The sequence below is a fragment of the Papio anubis genome, chromosome 3 (assembly GCF_008728515.1).
Source record: "Papio anubis isolate 15944 chromosome 3, Panubis1.0, whole genome shotgun sequence".
Taxonomy (NCBI): domain Eukaryota; kingdom Metazoa; phylum Chordata; class Mammalia; order Primates; family Cercopithecidae; genus Papio; species Papio anubis.
In genome coordinates, this window is record NC_044978.1 from 76,296,703 (window position 1) to 76,314,764 (window position 18,062).

An 18,062-nucleotide genomic window follows, 5' to 3' on the forward strand; every position below is an offset into this window, starting at 1 on the left:
GTATTTGGTTTCCTGTTACTGTGTTAATTTGCTTAGGATAATGGCCTCCAGCTCCATCTATATTGCTGCAAAGAACATGATCTCATTCGTTTTAATGACTGTGTAGTATTCCATGTTGTGTATGTACCACATTTTATTTACCCAGTCCACTGTTGATAGGTTTTCAGGTTGATTCCATGTCTTTGCTATTGTGAACAGCGCTGCAATGAACATATGTTTGCATATGACTTGATGGTAGAACAATTTATGTTTCTTTGGTTATATACTCAGTGATGAGATGCTGTGTCAAAGGGTAGCTCTCTTTTAAGTTCTTTGAGAAATCTTCAAACTGCTTTCCATAGTGGCTGACCTAGTTTACATTCCCACCAGCAGTGTGTATAAGTGTTCACTTTTCTCCGCAACCTCACCAGCATCTATTATTTTTTACTTTTTTTTTTTTTGAGACCAAGTCTCACTCTGTGGCCCAGGCTGGAGTGCGGTGGCACGATCTCTGCTCACTGCAAGCTCCACCTCCTGGGTTCACGCCATTCTCCCGCCTCAGCCTTCCGAGTAGCTGGAAGGAACTAGGGGCGCCCACCACCACGCCCAGCTAATTTTGTTTCTGTATTTTTAGTAGAGATGGGGTTTCACCGTGTTAGCCAGGATGGTCTCAATCTCCTGACCTTGTGATCTATCTGCCTTGGCCTCCCAAAGTGCTGGGATTACAGGTGTGAGCCACCACACCCAGCCTTGACTTTTTCATAGTAGCCCTTCTAACTGGTGTGAGATGATATTTCATTGTGGTTTTGATTTACACATCTCTAATGATTAGTTTTGAGAATTTTTTTTCATATGCCTGTTGGCCGCCTGTGTGTCCTCTTTTGAGAAGTGTCTCTCCATGTCCTTTGCCCCTTCTTTTTCTTTTTTTTTTTTTTTTTTTTTTTTTTTGAGATGGGCTTATACTATGTTGCCCAGGCTAGTCTAACTCCTGGTCTCAAAGCAATCCTTCTACCTTGGCCTCCCAAAGTGCTGGGATTATAGGCATGAGCCACTGCACCAGGCCTGAGGATATAATAAATATAATTGTAAATGTATGTGTACCCAACACCGAAACACCCAGATATAAAGGGAGAAATAGACTCTAATACAGTAATAGTTCAGGACTTAAACACTCTACTCTCAGCATTGGACAGATTCTCTAGACATAAATCCAACAAACAAACATTGGATTTAAACTGCACTGTATTTATTTATTTATGTATTTATTTATATTTTTGAGACAGAGTCCCACTCTGTCACCCAGGCTAGAATGCAGTGGCATGATCTCAGCTCACTGAAACCTCTGCCTCCTGAGTTCAAGCGATTCTTGTGCCTCAGCCCCACAAATACCTGGGATTACAGGCAAGCGTCACCACGCCCAGCTAATTTTTGTTTTGCTTTTAGCAGAGATGGGGTTTCACCATACTGGCCAGCCTGTTCTTGAACTCCTGGCCTCAAGTGATCCATCCGCCTCTGCCTCCCAAAGAGCTGGAATTACAGGTGTGAACCACCACACCCAGCCTCCTTTGCCCATTTTTTGATAGGGTTGTTTGTTTTTTGCTTTAAGTGCCTTATAGATTCCAGGTATTCGACCTTTGCTGGATACATAGACCTTTGCTGGATACATAGTTTGCAAACCTCCATTCCGGAGGTTGTCTGTTTACTCTGTTAATAGTTTCCTTTGCTGTGCAAACGTCATTTACTTTAATTAGGTCCCATTTGTCAATTTTTGGTTTATTGCAATTGTTTTTGGAATCTTTGTCATGACATCTTTGCCAGAGCCTGTGTCTAGAATTGTACTTTCTGTGTTCTGCTAGGGTTTTTATAGGTTCAGATTTTATATTTAAGTCCTTAATTCGGCCGGGCACGGTGACTCATGCTTATAATCCCAGCACTTTGGGAGGCCAAGGCAGGTGGATCACGAGGTCAGGAGTTCAAGACCAGCCTGGCCAAGGTGGTGAAACCCCCTCTCTACTAAAAATACAAAAATTAGCCAGGCGTGGTGGTGGGCGCTTGTAATCCCAGCTACTCGGGAGGCCGAAGAAGAGAATTGCTTGAACCCGGGAGGCGGAGCTTGCAGTGAGCCGAGATTATGCCACTGCACTCCAGCCTGGGTGACAGAGCAAGACTCTGTCTCAAAAAAAAAAAAAAAAAAAAAGTCCTTAATTCATCTTGAGTTGATTTTTGTATATGGTGAAAGAAAGGGGTCGTGTTTCAGTCTTCTGCATATGGCTAGCCAGTTATCCCAGCAGTGTTTATTGAATAAGGAATCCTTTCCCCAATGCTTATTTTTGTAGGCTTTGTTGAAGATCAGATGGTTGTAGGTTTGCGACTTTATTTCTGTGTTCTCTAACCTGTTCTGTTAGCCTCTATGTCTGTCTTTGTACCAATACTATGCTGTTTTGGTTACTGTAGCCTGTGGTATAGTTTGAAGATGAGCAGGGTAATGCCCCCAGCTTTGTTCTTTTTGCTTAGGATTGCTTTGTTTATTCTGGCTCTTTTGTTATTCCATATGAATTTTAGAATAGCTTTTTCTAGTTCTGTAAAAAATAGTGTTGGCACTTAAATAGGAATAGTGTTGAATCCGTAAATTGATTTGGGCAGTATGGCCATTTTAACAATATTGATTCTTCCTATCCATGAGCATGAAATGTTTTTCCATTCATTTGCTCTTCGTATTGGTGATTATTTTCCAGAAACTGAAATTTGAGGACAGTGCAACAATGCTCTTTGTGTCTTCCTTGGCAGTAAATAGCAAGGATCTGGATGGAGAGTGGAGTGGTCACTTCAGAAGGGCCAGGTATAGAACTCGAGAATACTTCATCTCCTGCTCCTGTCCATACAAAATATCCAGTCCCTGAGGCAGATTCTTGGACAAAGCAACAGTTTGGTGACTTGTTAGGCTGGATGTCCCAGAAGCAAGAAGGTTGTTTTTTAAGCCCTCACTTCCAAGTTCTAGTGGTCTCTTCTTCCTTGGTCCAATAGCTGCAAGAGCTGTGAGATTAGCATCTCTATGCTGCATCTGTTCAAGTTCCAAATGCTATAACTCATTGGCGTTCTGCTTTAATCTCAGCTGTTCTGGATCTTCTTCATTAGAACGACTCTTGGCTGCCCTAAGTAACATTTCTGTTTCTTCTAAATCCTTTCTCTGCTTCTCCAATTGATCCAGCTTTTCAAGAAATTTGAGGTGTGTGTGACCTGGTATCACTACACAGGATGTAATTTTCACTTGCCTTGTGAGTAGTCATCCGAGGCTGAGCAATTGCAGTCAGTTTTTCTAGAAGGCCTCATAATTGTTCCTGTGTTGCATGGGAGATCAAGTTCACAGCATCAGAGTTAAGTTCTGTAATGTCATGCTTTTTACCAATGTCTAAAATTATCTTTTGTAGAGCTCCAATAAAAAGAAATGGTTCATCTTTACATGACCAAATAAGTGTGCCAACCAATTCAGAGTTTATTGCTAAGATACAGGCATTTTCTTCATTAAGTTTGACCCCTGACATAGAAGTCACATCATTGATGTCATCTTCATCCCTGAAGTATGTTGTTCCATTCTCTTTTATTTTTTTGAGTAGGAGATGCTTGAAGCGACAGAATTTTATTTCCTGGCAGAGTAATTTGCTTTAGAATGGAAGCTGGAAGAAACTGACTGGTAGGTATTATAGTGTTCACTGGCATCGTCTTCTATCCAGATTTCTGAATGGTCAATGCTGAGGAATGTGAAAGTGTGGTCACCTGTTTTTCATTGCCTCCTGAAGGCTGCTGAACTACTAGTTGCTTGACTTTAACTGCCTATGGAATCCCAGCTGGTTGTGAAAGGACAGGGCCCAACTGGGCAAGTTTGATTTGAATTGGAGTGCCAATAACAGGCTTGTCAGATGTGGTCCCAGCAGAAGTAACAACAGGTTTCACAGATGGAAGACAAAATAGCTGCACCTGAAGATTCTTCAGAAGTTACTGCTGGAAGGGACAGTGTTACTGCTGTTCCAGGGACAACTGGCTTTTCAGGTTGCAATGAGACCATTGTCACTGTGTTTGGTACAGATGTCACAAGTGGTTTTGAAGTCTGAAGCAAAACAGACTACACAACTCTGTAGAAATTTATAGTCAAAACAGTAACAACAGGTTATGAGATAGGCCTTAGACTTAAAAAGTCTAGACAGACTGGATTCTCAAATGACAAGTCACACATTTGGGGCAAGTTCATCATACCATCTATGAAACGTCCATAAATAAGTGAAGTATTAGTGCAGGATCTTGCGTATGGAAAGTGCTCAGCATTTAGTAGTGATGGGGTTCAGGATGTGCTACCCCAAAATACGGCACTTTGGCATTTGAGGAAGCAGTAGAAGCAGAAAAGTTACTCGCTGACTTTCTCTTGCCTTTCTCCCCTGAAGTAAGCCAAAAAACAATTCTTTGACCTTCCTGTGAAATAAGTCATTAAGGCTCTCATGGAGAGGTGCCCACCGTATATCTGGAGGAAAGGAATGTTCTTATCTCCAAAGGCACAGGGACACAGAGACAAATCTGAACACACAGGTCTAGCTAAGTCCCCCAGTTTATTACCATTAGATCACACCTCCTTTGTCCAATCATACTTTTCCACAACTGTCTACTCTTCATCAACCCTAAGCACAAAAATGTACAAATGTACCTGTTTCTTTGGGTCTTCATTTCTGAAGGCTTTTATGTCATGTAAACATATTAATTAAATGAATTTGGTGTATGATTTTCTCTGGTTAATCTGTCTTTTGTTATAGGTGCCTCAGCCATGAACTTAGCAATGGATGAGGAAAAGAAATCTTTCCTTCTCTACAACAGTTGCTGTTGTAGTATTGGTAGTATTATTGATAGTATTATCATTACTTGTGATACTTCCTCAAAAAACCGTTTAATTGGATGAAAAGGACATAAACCAAATCGGATAGGGTTAAGGGATAAGGGATCTAACTATGTCAACAAAATCTGATAATACTGGGTCTTGAATGATGAAATGTTCTTTCCAACTGAGGACACTGGATAGTCTTTTTTTTTTTTTCTTTTTTTTTTAATTTATTATTTGTTATTTTTTAAATTATACTTTAAGTTCTAGGGTACATGTGCACAACAGGCAGGTTTGTTACATATGTATACATGTGCCGTGTTAGTGTGCTGCACCCGTTAACTTGTTATTTACATTAGGTATATCTCCTCCCTCCCCCGACCCCATGACAGGTCCAGTGTATGATGTTCCCCACCCTGTGTCCAAGTGTTCTCATTGTTCAATTCCCACCTATGAGTGAGAATATGTGGTATTTGGTTTTCTGTCCTTGTGATAGTTTGCTCAGAATGATGGTTTCCATCTTCATCCATGTTGCTACAAAGGACATGAACTCATCCTTTTTTATGGCTGCATAGTATTCCATGGTGTATATGTGCCACATTTTCTTAAGACAGTGGATAGTCTTTTTCTCAATATACACAGAACTTGTTTTTTACCAAATCATCTTAAAATCTGCATTATAATTACATTTTCTAGTGTGGTTGCTGTGCAATAGAATTCCATGGCTTCTTTTCCATCCTCAAAACAAAGAATAAACATATGCTAAAGGCAGGGTACAGTGGCTCACACCTGTAATCCCAGCACTTTGGGAAGCTAAGGCAGGAGGATTGCTTGAAGCCAGGAGTTCAAGACCAGCCTGGACAACAGAACAACACCCTGTCTACACAAAAATAAAACTTAAAAAATTAACTTGTCATGGTTGTAGTCCTGTCACTCTCCTGTAGTCTTGTCATCTTAGTTACCCAGGAGGCTGAGGCAGGAAAATCGCTTCAGGCCAAGAGCGAGACTGCAGTAAGTTATGATCACACCACTGCCCTCCAGCCTGGGTGACAGAACAAGACCCTGTCTCCCGATCGATCGATAGATAGATAGATAGATAGATAGATAGACAGACAGATAGATAGATAGATAGATGCTGAAGACCTACAACACATCCAAGGTCCAAAGACAATAAATGAACCCAATTTTTATAAGGAAACTCTCCATCTAAAGTTTAGGGTATAAATTAGGTTTAAAAAATTGTCCTTAAAAAAAAATCGGCATTAATCAAAACAGATTGAAGTATAGAAGCCTAAATCCATGATCAGAAAAAATCCATCTATAACTTCCAGGGACCCCAAACAGTAATCTCAGATTTCACATTGAATCTGGCTAAGTCACTAGCACAGTAAACAGTAGCATCTGGCTCTCATGTGGGATGGTATATACAATGGGCTGATCCATAACTTTAGTCTACTTTGGACATTTAGATGGATGGGCTGAGAGCCCAGTGTGTTATAATAACCCTGAAAAACTTTTGGCTCTGGCTGTGAACGCATTAGCATTAACTTAAATTTGTTGCTTTGTTTACAAGAGATATTTGCTTGTGCTTTCTGCCTAAATGGAATTGGTTAAAGGCACCCAAGACCTCAGAGTGAAATTTACAATTAGTACAGCAGCTATTTACTTTACTGAACTTTGCTTTTTTTTTTTTTTTTTTTTTTTTGGCATTTCCTCTTAGTTACATCTTTTTGAAATAAATGATATCTTTATCTGAAGTTTCTATCTGTTCATATTAGGAGCATTAACAACTAATATCCCCTGCCTAATTTTTTCTTTCCTTCATAACCTGAAGCTTAAAATAAGTAACCATTTAAAGAGTTCCTTGAAGATGTCACCATTTAGAAATGTCACACATGCAGCCATTTGTTTCTGAGCTAGAGAGTGCTGGCTGTTTAGAACAGTGTCCCAATTATTCTTTTTGAAACCACTCAAAGCCACCAGAACTAATTTCTCCCAATATATCACTATAGTTTAATGTCTACAATGAAGAGATATCCCCACTCAACCAGTAGAAACTGACTATTGCATATCCAGGATATAATCAGAGGGCCTCTGTACTGAATTTGAGATTTCCAACAATTGTAATTAAACAACACCCACTCTAATTTTGTGTTTATTGCTTTTACAAATAGCATCAACACATGTGAATTATCTATGATATTTATTCATATCTGCATTATTTTAAGCAAATACGTGGTAGTCTTACCCTTACCAAAATAAGATTGAATAATTAACAGATGGGCATTCTAATAACATTGTGGAACAGCATAATGTTGGATTACCTTTTAAATCTCATTATACTCATAAGCAAGAATTGCAATGTTCTATATATTTGTTCTATCATTCAATGAACAAGTATTTTTTTAAAATCTCTTGTGGGCCTAGCATTGATCTCAACAGGGAAAAAATTAATCTGAAATTTTATTTTGAATTAAACATCTTTTAAATGTTTTTTATTTTGTTTTTATTTTTTCAGGTTTTTTTTGTTTTGTTTTGTTTTTTGTTTTTTTTTTTTGAGACAGGGTGATACTCTGTCACCCAGACTGGAGTGCAGGTTGTGATCTTGGCTCACTGCAACCTCTGCCTCCCGGTTTGAAGCCATCCTCCTACCTCACCCCTCCAAGTAGCTGGGGCCACAGGCACATGCCACCACCCCCAACTAATTTTTGTAGTTTTAGTAGAGACAAGGTTTCGTCATATTGGCCAAGCTGGTCTCGAACTCCCGACCTCAAGCAATCTGCCCGCCTCGGCCTCCCAAAGAGCTAGAATTTACAGGCATGAGCTACTATGCCTGGCCTTAAATGGTTTTTTTGTTGTTGCTTTTCTTTTTCTTCTTTTCTTTTTTTTTTTTTAAAGACGGCCTGTCGCCCAGGCTGGAGAGCAGTGGCGCAATCTTGGCTCCCGGGTTCAAGAGATTCTCCTGCCTCAGCCTCTTGAGTAGCTGGGACTACAGGCACATGCCACCAAGCCCGGCTAATTTTTTTTTTTTTTTTTTTAAGTAGAGACAGGGTTTCACAGTGTTAACCAGGATAGTCTCAATCTTGTGACCTTGTGATCCTCCCACCTCGGCTTCCCAAAGTGCTAGAATTATAGGCGTGAGCCACCGCGCCCAGCCCCTTAAATGGTTTTTAAATATGTCACCATGAAGAGGTTTGTATAAAGAAAGAAAATTAGGCGCAGTGGCTCATGCCTGTAATCCCAGCACTTTGGGAGGCTGAGGCAGGTGGATCACTTGAGCCCAGGAGTTCAAGACCAGCCTGGGCAACAAGGTGAAACCCTGTGTCTACAAAAAATACAAAAGTTAGCTGGGTGTGGTGGCGTGCACCTGTGATCCCAGCTACTTGGTGGGGCTGAGATAGGAGGATGACTTGAGCCCAGGAGGTGGAGGTGGCATTAAGCCAAGATTGCACCAATGCACTCCAGCCTGGGTGACAGACAGACCCTGTCTCCAAAAAAAAAAAAAAAAAAAAAAATTATATGATTCAGAAAACCACCCAAATAGAATGAAGCTTCTAAATGTTCTCGTGGTATGTGGTTTGCCATAACTAAACAATAATCCCCTTATTAATTAGGGTAGAAGACAGCATAGTGGTGCTTGTCTATAATCCCAGTTACTTAAAAGGCTGAGGTGAGAGGATCACTTAAGCCCAAGAGTTCAAGGTTACATGAGCTGTGATCACACCACTGCACTCCAGCCTGGGTGACAGACTGAGTCCCAGTATCAAAAAAAAAAAAAAAAAAAAAAAAAGGGTGGTCTACATTCTCAGAAAGCCAAGATTAGAAAACTGTAACAATCAGGTATTTGAGATTTCATCAGATGACCCACAAAGAATATAAACATGCTACTTTCCTAAGAAAATAGAACTTAATTTTCTCTGTAAAGATTTTCCAATCTGAACTAGGTGGAATGGTGCATGCCTGTAATCCCAGCTACTAGGGAAGCTAACACAGTAGGACCACTTGAGCCCAGGAGTTCCAGACTAGCCCTGACAACATAGCAAGACTCCATGTCCACAAAAAATTTTTAAAATTATCCCGGCATAGCAGCATGCACCTGTAGTCCCAGCCACTTAGGAGTCTAAGGCTGAAGGATTGTTTGAGCCCAAGTTTAAGGTTACATGGGCTATGGTCACGCCCCTGCACTCCAGCCTGGGCAACAAAGAGAAACCCTATCTCCAAAAACAAACAGAAAAACAAAGGCAAAGCTAGGCACAGTGGCTCATGCCTGTAATCCCAGCTACTTGGGAGGTTAAGGCAGGAGGATTACTTGAGCCCAGGAATTGAGTCCAGCTTGGACAACACAGCAAGAACCTGCCTCTAATTAAAAAAAACAAAATTGACTTTCCAATCTATTGCAAGACATTCTTCAGGAAAGACAGTGAAATTACAGTCATTTTACTATGCTAATAATTACACAGCATTTTAAATAAAATAAAAAAGAACCAGAAATTGAAAAAAACACCTAATTTTTAAAGAAAATGTTCTCTCCTTAGGTTTCATGATTGCAGAAGGAGCACTGGACAGTCAGGCAATCTGGGTTCTGGTCCCAACTCTCACTCAACAGATGTGTAACTCTGGCCAGCTTTACCCTCTGTGAAATACGGCTGAACTATCAGTCCTAATAGGGTCTGGTCCAGCTCTAAGTCTGTAACTACAGGTGCCTTCCCTGAAAAGTAGAAATCTGGAGGAGTGTGGATAGCCCCTCTGCATTAAACATAGCTAGCCTAATGGGATGATAAAGACAGGAAGAGAATACAGGACATTAAACAGAGTTGTGTGAGTGAGATGGAAAAATGGATAATTTTCTTCCATTTCTTTTCACATTACTGTGTTAATCTTTAAAGAAAAGGAATTCTAAAACCCCATAACTGGGTATCTTCACCCTGAGAAGCAGGAAATGTGTGTCTGCAGAGAAATCAGGGCTCTTCGGTTTATGTGACGGAGGAATCCATGTGCCCAAGGATGGGCATCGTTTTATCACACTCCCCTTCAGAAAGAGTTTTAGGCATGTGGCCAAAAAAGGGGGTGTGGTCTAGGCAGGGACAGAGGGCCAGATCAGGAAGACTACCTCTGAAATCCTCACACCGTGCTCGCCTACACGAAATGGCTAACAAAATTACAAGCAGGGATGGAGACCCTTCCCAGGATAAATCTAGCTTTACTCAACAATATGGAAGGAGGAGAAAGTAGGGTGGGGTGGGAGGATCTTCCATTTTTCTATGTCTTCATTTTATATGGCTTGTACCTGTAACATACAGGGTTCAAAAGATGAATTAGAACTGTCTCTGTGGTGGTGTTTATGCAGTTCAGTGGAATAGAATGGGAGGGGAATCATCCATGTTCACAACACTATGGGTGGGGCACGCTCTCTTCTGTTGTTTGTTGTTCTGTGACTTAAACCATATACTGCAAAAGGCTTAAAAAAAAAAAAAGAAGGACAAAACCCATCTAAGCATATTTTCTTTGCATTCATACCATCATCTTTCTCACCCAAAAGTTTCTTCAATGCCTAAGTGTCTCTGGAATCAGTGTTTGGCCCCAAAGCCTATGGTTTGTGCAGAGATTCACAGAAAAGACCAGGTTCTGTTCCTTGAAAAAATAAAGATTTTCCAATGCTTAAAGACATAGCCTAATTATTTGCATATTATCCCTCAAGGGGACACCATACACCTTGACCTAGAACTCTATCAAGTGTTCACAGAAAAGTGCCAGGGTAAATAAACAATCTGTTCTTCTAAATTCCCCTTTATATCTCCTTCCAACCACACACATTTATTTTCAGTCTCTAAAACAAACTTAATGTTATATGCTCAGAAGGAAGAGAAGGATGTTATCGAATTTATTCCTTTGCTCTCCAAAAAGGCCACACCTAAGACATCGTCAAGGTGAGAATCATTCCTGATGCATGCGGGTGGAAATATGGTGCTTGCTAAGAATAAAAAATAAAAACCAAACAAAAGAACAAACCAACAAACAAAAAAACAGTGCTCAGAAATCTGTATCTGTCACATTTCTCTCTACTCCTTAATTGGGCTTTCGATGCAGGAAAGACAATTCACTAGCTGGGAAAGGGAGAAAGAACTCCATCATTCTTCCACTGCCAGCACCTGTTCTGCCAGCTGACACTATTTAATATAAATTTTGACCCTAAGAAAAAGGCAATATACTAATAGCACTGCTGTTTACCAAAAACTAATCAAATCTCGTCACTGCTGGTTCGCCCCCGCTTTCTCTCACACCACCCACTCACCCAGTGCAGAGAAGGGGTGGCAACCACTTTCTCCGGCACAGACACAGTCAGTGTCTTCACACAAGCAGTGATTCTGACCAAAAGAGCCACCACCCTCTTGCCCCTCTCCCTGCTTATCATACAGGGAGCACCAAGTCCACTCCGGGGCTGGGAATCTGAAATCAATTCACTTTAACCAGATCTCAAAAATCTGCCCTACGGTTAAAGAAAGAGAAAATGCAAATCAGAAAAACACATCACATGGAGAACAAACCAAAACCAGGGCTAGGGAACATTTGCACATCAGCGCTGCCTTTGAACTCCAGAATGGCATGGAAAGCGCCGCTGCCCAGCCCAGATCCAAGGAGGGGGTTTTACAAAGGCTTCCAGCACCCCCTATCAACACAAACACTTCCTCCCCGCTTCCAAAATGCTCTGAATAAAGACCTTCTTTAAGCACTTACTGGGAGCGGCAGCTTCTCTCTGCAATGTGCCTGTGAGTCACGCAGCAGGAGGGGCCCCGGAGCAGGGCAAGTCGGAGAGCCCCCAGCTTCCCTGCAAGCTGATGTCTATGAGACAGCAGCCCAGGAACCGACTTTCCCATTACAGCCTCAGACTGTAATCCATGTGCTTTCGGCGGGCCAGTCCCAGCTGCCCACAGAGCACCACATGATCTGCTCTGACATCAGATCAGCCAGACGTGACAGCCCATCCGCCAGCCTCTTCCACACTCATGGGTTGCATCATTTGGGTGCCTTTGGTTTGCATTTAAGCAGGTGGTACAGAGTAAGGAACTGTTGTTTTCTCACAAAATATTTTTTTTCTGGTGTCTTCTGTTCTCAAAGAAGGAAAAAAAATAAGCAAGAAAAGCACTTGACTTTGTTGCAGCCTAAATGTATCAGATATATGGGAAGTAACTGGAGTTCCACGCCTAGTTCAGGGAAGCTGAGGAACGAGCTACTGCCAAGATGCCAATGCTGTGGGAGTGATTTCATCTATAAATCACTACCACCACCATATCCCACCGCCTTTCAGTAGATCATCTTTTATATAAGAGTTTATATATATATATACACACACACACACATATATATGCTATATATATGTTTAAGTCATAAAATATTGGTAGGTGGGGTGTGTGTGTGTGTGTTTTAAGCTAGTCACCACTGAGTTTAGTTCATGGACGATCTCAGGGAGGTAACCCTTAGACTCAGTGCAATATACAATAATTATATTTTGAGAGGATTCACACAAAGTCCAACAGAAATAGACGTACAGACCTAGACAGGCAGATAAGCAGACAGGAAGTCAGAACCATCCATTCAGGCTTACATTCATTCATTCAGTAATCATTTATTGATCACCTATTACATACCTAGTCCAAAAACAGATTATCAAATGGTGGAGGGGTTGGATATTTGTCACAGAGCTTCTAATTCTACTTCTGTGATAAGACAAGAAGTAAGAGCCTTATCAAGGATCCTTATAAAATGTTCTGTGGCTAATATGAATCTAAAGGCTGGTAACAAAATCACATTTTATCTTAATTTCATTAGGATAAATGGTAACCTTTAAGGTAAGAATACTCAAAATCATTAAGACTTTATGAAACAAAATCATAGCCCGCTTAGATAGCTGTGACCAGAAATGTAATTCTAAAATTACAGAAAATATGATGCTCCTGTAGCAGAGAGGAGAATTCACTTGCTCTGTCCCCTAGGCTGAAGTGCAGTGGCACAATCTTGGCTCACTGCACCCTGCCCCTCCCAGGTTCAAGTGATTGTCCTACCTCACCCTCCCAAGTAGCTGGGATTACAGGCATGTGCCACCACGCTTGGCTAATTTTTGTAGTTTTAGTAGAGACAGGGTTTCACCATGTTGGCCAGGCTGGTCTCGAACTCCTGACTTCAGGTGATCCACCCTCCTTGGCCTCCCAAAGTGCTGGGATTACAAGCGTGAGCCACCGTGCCCAGCCAAGACACTTCTTAAGTAGAAAAATAAATATATAATTTTAGTTTTCCTTAGTTTAATAATTAGCTATTCCCTATAAAATAATCACAAAATATGCAAACCCTTGGTTTTCATTATTTTGTCTTTGTTCCTTATATTTAAAGTGAATTGTGCCATTTTATTATATGTTAACTAAGGCTATAATATCATTATTTGATATTGTAATCAACATAATAGTATTCACATGTTTTTTATTGAAATAATTCAATCTAATAATTATATAATCACTAATATCACAATAAATTTGTCATTTAATATATAATATTTAACTCATCTATTTGCTTTGTACCAAGTGTGTGATATTTCCCCCTGAGATGACCAGGATGCTTGTGACTGTGGAATTCAGTATGAGATTCCACGGGCACTTGATTTCCCTTTGTTCTCCGTTGGAAATAAGCTATATAAAGAATAAAACTGTTCAAGTCTACTACTGTTTCTACTGAAACAGAACATCTCTGACACCAGATATGTGGGTTTTTCACATCAAGAAATTTCCCAATTTTCTGCAGACACCAGCTGAGTGCCCTACAATTTAATTCAATTCTGGCACTGACTACCCAGAATTGACGCAGACACTACAGGTTAAGGACTCAGTCCCACAAGATTGCCCCCGACTTCAAATAAAAATCACAAATAGTAGGTACCCAGGTTACCCACACTTTTGTCCAACTTGGCTACAATTTGGGGGTTCCCATGACTCCCTCCTTAGGTTTGATAATTTAACAGCTCACAGAACTCAGGGAAACACTGTACTTATTGTTACCAGTTTGTTATAAAGAATATTATAAAGTACACAAATGAACAGCCAGATGAAAAGGTATGTAAGGTGAGGTCTCGAAGTGTCCAGAGTGCAGGACCTTCTGTCCCCATGGTGTTTGGTGTGCACCATCCTCCAAACATGTGGATACATTCACCAACTCGGAAGCTCTCTGAATCCTATTGCTAATGGTTTGTTTTTATGGAGGTTCCATTGCATAGGTATGGTTGATTAAATTTGGCCATTGGAGATTGACTCAATCTTCAGCCCCCCTCCCCTCTATGGAGGTGTGGTGGATCTGAAAGTTTAAATTCTCTAATCACATGATTGGTTTCTCTGGCCAAGAGCTCCCATCCTGAAGCTATCTAGGGCAGGCCCCTGCCCCCACCAAGAGTCACCTCATTAGCATAAACTCAGGTTTGGTTGAAAGGGCCTTATGAATAGCAAATTATGCTCTTCTCACCTCATTATCTAGGAAATGACAAGGGTTTTATGAGCTCTGTGTCAGAAACTAGGGATGAATATTAATATATGTGTTTGTTTATATATCACAATATCAGAGTTAATTCTTTTATGCTCATTATTTAATTGAACACCTATCATGTTCAAGTCACTGAAAATAATACCAAAGTGCATGACCTTCAATGGGTTTATAATCTTGTTAGGGATATGCTGTTTCCACACAAATATCTGAAATATAGTTGATAAATCAAATACATAGAAAATAATGCAGTTAAAGTAGACAAAGAAAGTGAACTCTCACAGGTGGTAGTGGCTTACACCTGTAATCTCAGCGCTTTGGGAGGCTGAGGTGGGTGGATCATTTGAGGTCAGGAGTTCAAGATCAGCCTGGCCAGCCAACATGGTGAAACTCCGTTTCTACGAAAAATAGTAGACTGAGACTCCATCATAAAAAATAAAATAAAATTTTAAAAAAGGCCAGGCGCAGTGGCTCACACCTGTAATCCCAGCACTTTGGGAGGCCGAGGCGGGCGAATCATGAGGTCAGGAGATCGAGACCATCCTGGCTAACACGGTGAAACCCCGTCTCTACTACAAATACAAAAAATTAGCCAGGCATAGTGGCGGGCGCCTGTAGTCCCAGCTACTCGGGAAGCTGAGGCAGGGGAATGGCGTGAACCCAGGAGGCGGAGCTTGCAGTGAGCCAAGTTCGAGCCACTGCACTCCAGACTGGGCAACAGAGCAAGACTCCGTCTCAAAAAAAAAAACAAAGAAGTGTCTTTTTGTATTCAGTTTCTTGGAATTTTGCTGACCTCTCTAGCTAAAATTAACTGGCAATTTAAAAATAGCACTGTTCGGGTACCTACCAACACCCCCCATACATTGATCTTTTGCCACTATTTCTTACATTATGAGCTAAGTGAAGTGTGAAATGTGGCCTCCCCGACAAATTGTTCTTTCCAAAATCTATAGAGCTAACAAAGGTTTAATATTCAAAAGATTGTCACTACTCCTAAACTCTAGCACAGACTACCATCATCACTTGTCTCCTGGACTACAGCAACAGCTTCCACTTGTCCTCCATGAAGCAAGCAGAATGTTCTCTCTCTTACTTAAAACTCTCTCAGCCTGGGCAACATGGTGAAACCCCGTCTCTACAAAAAATTTCAAAGTTAGCCTGGAGTGGTGGTACACGCCTGTAGTCCCAGCTACTCAGGAGGCTGAGGTGGGAGGATCCCCTGAGCCCAGGGAGGTTGAGGCTGCAATGAGCCATAATCATGCCACTGCACTCCAGCCTGGGTGACAGAGTGATACCCTGTCTCAAAAAACCAAACAAACAAACAAATAACACTCTCCAGTCATGTTCCATCTCATTTAATCATGGCCTCTAACACCCGTTAATAAAACTATATAGATGCTTCTCAAGTAGCTTCCTTCTCCAGTAAATAACATACTGAACATTTCTGTCATTGGCTGAGTTAGTGTTCATCAGGTAATTAACATTTGTTTTCTGAAATTCATTTGTTTCCTTAGGAAAGACTATAAAAAAATGAGTTATTCAATTAAAGGATGCGATCTTATTTCAAAGTAATGGTGTTTAGGAAAGATATATAACTGCCTGCCCAAAGACTACAGCTCCCAAGCTCCCTTGCAACTCAGTGTGGCCTTCTGAGCAGAATTTCTCCTCTCTTGCTTCAAAGAGCATTGCTTGCCCTAAACTTCTTTTGTTTCCTTTATGCAAGCTAGAACACAGATTTGCCTGTGACCTCACTTCAACCACACGGCTTTAACGGGAAATGGCAGAGCAAATGAATGGAAAAAAACTGGGCCACTAAATTATCACAGAAAGCAGAGTTGACCTTCTAACCTGGCCCACTCACTCATACTGCATTCTTGTCAGCATTGAGGCCTGCTTCTTTTAAGGGAAATCTGGCTGGGTGCAGTGGCTCATGCCTGTAATCCTAACACTTTGGGAGGCCAAGATGGGAAGGCAACTTGAGCTCAGGAGTTTGAGACCAGCCTAGGCAACATGGCAAGACCCTGTCTCTAAGAAAAATAGAAAAATTAGCTGGGCATGGTGGTGCACACCTGTGGTCCCAGCTACTCAGGAGGCTGAGGCAGGAGAATGGGTTGAGCCTGCGAGGTCGAGGCTGCAGTGAGCCATGATCACGCCACTGTACTCCAGCCTTGGTGGCAGAGTGAGACCCTGTCTCAAAAACAAACAAACAAACAAACAAATAAATAAATAAATAAATAAAATCTAATTTGGTAAAGGAAAAATAGTATAGAAAGTTGAAAATGATTCAATGATTACTATTCATTGGTATTCTGTCTTTTAAGAATTGCTTGTCCACATTGATTTTTATTTTTACTAAATACTTAACATTTTTCTTGTCTATTCTGTTAAGCTTCATTGTTTGCCTTTCAATTCTGCTTTTGGGAAATATGTTGAAGTGTTTTATTGTCACCATTTGTAATTTTTCCATTGTAATTTGTTCCACTGAAAGTTTCCATAATGACCAGATTTTTTTTTTTTTTTTTTTTTGAGACGGAGTCTTTGCTCTGTAGCCCGGGCTGGAGTGCAGTGGCCGGATCTCAGCTCACTGCAAGCTCCGCCTCCCGGGTTTGTGCCATTCTCCTGCCTCAGCCTCCCGAGTAGCTGGGACTACAAGCGCCCGCCACCTCGCCCGGCTAGTTTTTTTTTGTATTTTTAGTAGAGACGGGGTTTCACCGTGTTAGCCAGGATGGTCTCGATCTCCTGACCTTGTGATCCGCCCGTCTCGGCCTCCCAAAGTGCTGGGATTACAGGCTTGAGTCACCGCGCCCGGCGATTTTTTTTTTTTTAAGACAGAGACAGGCTGGAGTGCAGTGGTGGGATCTCAGCTCACCACAATCTCCGCCTCCCAGGTTCAAGCGATTCTCCTGCCTCAGCCTCCCAAGTAGCTGGGACTACAGGTGCACGCCAGCATGCCCAGCTAATTTTTGTATTTTTAGTAGAGACAGGGTTTCACTATGTTGGCCAGGCTGGTCTCGAACTCCTGACTTCGTGATCCACCCACCTCAGCCTCTCACAGTGCTGAGATTACAGGCGTGAGCCACCATGCCCACCCAATGACCAGATTTTAAACTCTAAATACCATTCCTCACTAAAAAGAACCACGGCTCTTTGGGGAAAAGGCTGATTTTAAATCTGAGGCAGAGAATGTATAAGATGAGCTTAGCACATTGTCGTATATCAGAAAGCAAGGAAATTACTGAAGAGAAGTGGGCTCATGTTAAAGGACAGGAGTCAACGTGGAGAGGCCCCCAAAGACCAACTTCATCAAAGCATCTTTTCTAGTTCCTGTGGCTATGTAAAAAGTAATGCCAAACTTAGTTTAAGACATTTATTTTTCTCACAAATCTGTAGTCTGGGAAGGGTTCAGGGGGTTAGCTGGTTTCTACTCCAGTTAGCATCATTTGTGCACCTCAAAAGCTGGAGACTGAAATCTTCTGAGGGTTCATTCACTCACATGTCTGGTGCCTGAACCGGAACATTGAGGCATGGAATAATTAGGGCTCCTTAATCATTTCTGTGTACCTCTGATGTTGCTTTTCCTTATTGTCTTTTAACATGGTGGCTTCAGGGTGGTTAGATTTCACTAAACACATGTGCCCCAAGAGAGTGCCAGGCAGAAGCAATGGAGATGTGTCAATATCACATTATAGGAAGACCATGCGAG

The 18,062-nt window shown here is 41.4% G+C and overlaps 1 protein-coding gene and 1 pseudogene across 18 annotated transcripts in view; both read right to left on the minus strand.

The window, feature by feature from the left end:
• ANK2 (ankyrin 2) overlaps nt 1-11,843 on the minus strand; it is a 584,559-nt gene extending 572,716 nt beyond the window's left edge. For 10 of the 18 annotated variants that reach the window (XM_031664045.1, XM_031664053.1, XM_031664048.1 and 7 more), the window contains exon 1: nt 11,576-11,843. The gene's annotated coding sequence lies outside the window, so the exon portion shown is untranslated. The remainder of the gene's footprint in view (nt 1-11,575) is intronic. The other 8 variants (XM_031664041.1, XM_031664034.1, XM_009207442.3 and 5 more) reach the window with 2 other exon arrangements.
• On the minus strand, nt 2,276-11,715 carry LOC101009636 (annotated as a pseudogene).
• Nucleotides 11,844-18,062: the final 6,219 nt, after the last annotated feature.